Raw genomic sequence first — 4,844 nt, 5'->3', positions numbered from 1 at the left:
AAAACCAACATCTATGTTGAAGAAACCAACAATTTCTAAAACCACTGATGAAAAGAAGGAAAAAGAGGAAGATTATAAAAAAGGTGTCTAATGAAATCACCGACCTTAAAAACATATCCTCAAAATTACCATCAAATAAGAGGCCCTAGATACCCTTTAGGAGGAATATTTCACCTACCTCAAATCAACTTCGCACTAAGGAGATAAACATTGAAGATTATGCATAGGATGATTTTTGTAGAGCTCATAATGACCATCGTTCATAAAAGGCGACCCAATTTTGTAAATATGTTTAAAGCATTTATAGGTAGTGAAGAAGAAGAAATAACAAAAGAAGAAGATCAAGTAGAAGAAGAATCTAGTATATTGTTAATTTCTTATGGGATGTGTCTCAAGGATTGATAAATGATGTGAAAAAGGAAGAAGAAAGTGGAATCAATATTGTTCAAACAAGAAGTAAATCTCAAACTTCTACCTTTGTTGCACGTATAACTCCAAATCCTCTAAATCCTTCAAAAAGGACTCAAACCACATATAGATCATTTGCTTCATTAAGTAAAGTTGCTCATACTAAGAACATTGAGTATGACCTAGTAAATGATATGAAAAAGACAAGAGCTAACAATTTTATTCGATCTATCCAAATTAACTTAACAAAATAATAAAGTGCTCAAGGATTTTGAGGTAAATATCCCTAAAAATCAATCTACTTCTACATGAAACAATTAGAAGGTTTCCTCCTAGAAAATTTCTAATATAAATGTATCTTTGATTGGAGACAAGTCCATCTCACATACCCCACCATTTCTACAAACTTTTGAAATTTGTAACCATAATGAACATAATTGTATGGTATATTTTGGGGTTTCCTATAATTCATTCCATACTCAGTAGCTAAGTATCTAAATTTAGTTTCCATAAAATCTGCCAAACAAATTGTACAACTTGATAAATCAAGTGCCCAGGTTTTGGGGGGAGATAAAGATTTATTAATTAGGCTTTCTTCTAACCTAAAAATTTATCATATTATTGATAGTTTTTTTATTGATATTCTAGAATCATATGGCTTGTTGCTGAGTAGATATTTGTATGAAAATATAAATGGATATTTTCGACATATTGGTCACACTTATGGTTACCTTTAAATGATAAACCTAATAAAATAAAAATTGAATAACAAAAACACATGAAATATATTATAGCTTATTTAGAAAATCAAAATTAACCTATTATGTTTACTTTGGTATCACTCAAAAATTATTATTTTCAAATATATCTCAATAATTATGCATGTAAAGAATCTCCTTTAGAAGAATTATAAACTAAATGTTTATATTTCCTTACAATAACAACTTATGATTCAAAGCAATCTTCTTATTATTTTTCTATTATTGATGTAAATATTGATACCTAGATGTTATACTTTGATGGTTCCAAGTTAGCTAAAGGCAGCGGTGTCAGGTGTGTATTACTCAACCCTCAAGGTAACAAATTTCTTTTGTCTTGCAGACTTGACTTTCAATGCACTAATAATGTTGCTAAATATGAGACCTTGTCAAAGGGTCTTAGAAAGTCCATAGACATGAAAGATAAGAAAATTAAAGCAGTGGGTGATTATGAAAACATTGTTAGACAAGTTAACAAAACCATTCATTGTATTTCAAATCACTTAAATAATTGAAGGTAGGAGGTTTTGAATTTAGCTTGAAACTTTGACATTTTTGAGTTAAATTTTATACCTTTTTCACAAAATTTAGATGTTTTCTTAGCTAATGTAGCCTCTAGGCTTCTTCATGTGGAAAAATGTTCTCATTATAAATTTTCCATGGAAATAATTTTCAAATCATTAGTTCCTAATAACATCTCCAACTGGAGAGTGTTTGACGATGATGATGAAATAAATGGTTTTCTTACTATGAAGGATGCCCTTAAAGGTTCTATAATAGATGAAGATCAACGTAATTTACATATGAATTTGAATTCTCTAGAATAAATTAAATCACAAAGCCCAATACCTAAATCAATAGTTCATATAGAGAACCTTTATGACTTTCAACATAGATTCAAAGGGAACTAATTGCAAAACAAGTAGTTCATCAATGAAATATGCAGTGATAAATGTAGGAACTAATAGAAACCCCCAAAATGTTAATTTAGGAGTCAATTGTACTCTTTATGAACATTTAATATTTATAACTCTTTTTAAACAATAAAAGGATATCTTTTCTTGGACATATGATGATTTAAAGGTTTACAACACTAATATTATTTAACATGTTATTCCAATTAAACTAGATACTAAACATGAACAACAAAAGTCACGAAAGAATCATCCTAAGCTAGACACCAAATCAAAGAAGAATTGAACAAACTATTAAAAACTAGAATAATTTTTCCAGTTCGACACTGATAGTGGGTATCAAACTTGGTTTTGGTTAGGAAGAAAATTGGGGACATTAGAATTTACATTGGTTTTCAGAATCTTAACAAATCTTTCGAAAAAGGTAACTACGTTATTCCTTCTATGGAACAAATACTACAATTTGTTGCTAGTCACATACATGTTTTCTTTACTTGACGGTTTCTCTAACTATAACCCGATTTTAGTTTCACCAACAAACCAAATCAAAAAAACATTTAGAACTAAATATGGAACATTTTTGTATCATAAAATACCATTTGGTTGATAAATATGGGGAAACATTTCAAGGAGCAATGAATATTGAATTTAAGGATATGATTAATAATTGTATGGTTGTTTATATGGATGATGTAACATTGTATTCTAAAAAACACGAAGGTCATGTTGAACACCAGGAGAAAATATTTGATAGATGCAAAAAACACGATATATAATTAAAACCTAAGAAAACTATATTTGTTGTAACTAAAGATAATATCTTGGGATTGGTGGTGGTAGTGTCAGTCTTTCCAGCCTTCCTCCAGTGATCAAATATGCTCTTACAAAGTCATCTCAGAGTGTCAAGGTCAAATTTTGTCATTTCAAAGAGTTTTCAAGCAAAATTTCGTCACTAGGCATTAGGTCTAGGGTTTGCTTTAACTCCTTCTAAATTTGTCCAAATGTCAGTCTATGTCATCATTCAGCTGAGTTTATCATCATTCATAGGGTTTTCATTATCATCTCAGTGTCTAATGAGTCATTTTACACCTTGTTCATGCTTCAGTTGCACCTAGGTAAGGTCATTTCCCTCTCCTAGGGTTTTGAAGGTGATTTTTCGTGGACAGCCAAATCATTGGAAAAACTTGTATCCAGATTCTCATACACCTTCCCCTATCCTTAAAATACCCTATCAAATGCTTCTCATCCCTTAGATCCCCCAAATTCCTCATTTTTGCACAAACCCTAGTTTCTAGCTACAACCTGGCAATTTTCTAGGTTGGGCCTGTGTTTTGCCCTTTTGGACCCCTTCCCCTCACTCAATCTCTGAGATTCCACTTTCCCCTACTTCCTAACATCCCTCCCTACTCCCAAAAATTTCCCCAAGAATTTATAAGCCCCCTATCCCCTTCATTTCACTCCATTTCGACAAAATTCCTTGTTTCACACATCGGGACAAGTCGCACTCAAATGATGTTCCAGAGCAATAAAAGATGAATTTTGGAAAAATGAGAGAGGTTCTTATCCATAACATGCTACAGAAGAAAAACCTCTTCACTTTTTGCACAGGTGTCATGGTTTCAAAGAAATGTCAAAATTGCAATCGCTAGATCAAAGCACAAAAACGGAGAAAAAGGCCCGATCCCCTCCATATCTTGGCCGAGGCTTCATTGAAGGACCAAGGCACTAAATAGCCTAGCCAAAACACAAATCCCAAGAAATTTTGAACATTTTGGGTCAATTTTGGTTTTTTCAGGCAATTTACAGGTTTTCTCCATTAACGGGTCTCACCCCCCGCGCGACCCTTCATCCTGGCAACTCCATTTTGCAAAAACTCAGCATTTCTAGATTTTTCATGAGAAGTTACATATGCTCATCCATGGCCAAGAGATTTTATGAAGTTTTGGGCCTCTAGAAGGTCAAAAAACAAGCAAAAAATGACTTTCTGCCACATTTTTGACACACAAAAAGCAGTCTTGGGAGATTGCAATTTTGGAGGGGCAAATGACAACCAAATTCCGAAATTCCAGTTGGGTTGGAAAGTAGACTCACATACCTTTCCAACACGCCTACTCGTGCCTCATTTGGATACGTGGAAGTGCCCCAAAAGTTCTCTCAAAGGCGCGCGACTCGTGAGGATTTGGCGCGCGACCCATCAGGCAAATTTCATAATTTTTCACTTACAGCTCATGGATTCGCCCAGCTATTACTAGTTTTGACTTTTGATGGGGTTTTTCACCCTCTTTGATGTAATTTATGTATTTTCATGTTGATGTGACACTTATTTACCTATTCTAGAAGATTCATTCATGAAATAGCTTGTATTTAATGAATGAATTGGTTTCCTAGCTTATAGAGGCAAGTTGTTTTGATTGCCTAGTTTTTAGTGCTTAGTTTAGAAGTGGTTGAAACAGCTCCTAGGATAGTGATCTCGACCCCTAGAGGCAGGGAAGGATGTTATATGATCTATATTATGTACTTTCTTGCTCATTTTCATGGTTGGACTCTTGAGGGAGAAGCTATCATTGTATTATTCATTGTATCTCTACAATTTTTGGCTAAGGAAGACCAGGGTTTTGCAGTCCTTTTTGGGATTCTTGTGGTTACATGTATTGATGGTGTGCTTCTCTATGTACTTGTAAGTGTGTTATGTGAATCATTTCCTTTCTTTTCCTTCTGCACATTAAACAATTGAAGTGTTAAAGTAGAACTCATGACTGTCATG

Source organism: Pinus tabuliformis, chromosome X (assembly GCF_031772625.1).
Source record: "Pinus tabuliformis cultivar Carrire ecotype Pingquan chromosome X, CPIR1, whole genome shotgun sequence".
In the NCBI taxonomy this organism is placed as follows: Eukaryota; Viridiplantae; Streptophyta; class Pinopsida; order Pinales; family Pinaceae; genus Pinus; species Pinus tabuliformis.
This window is presented reverse-complemented; position numbering follows the sequence as displayed.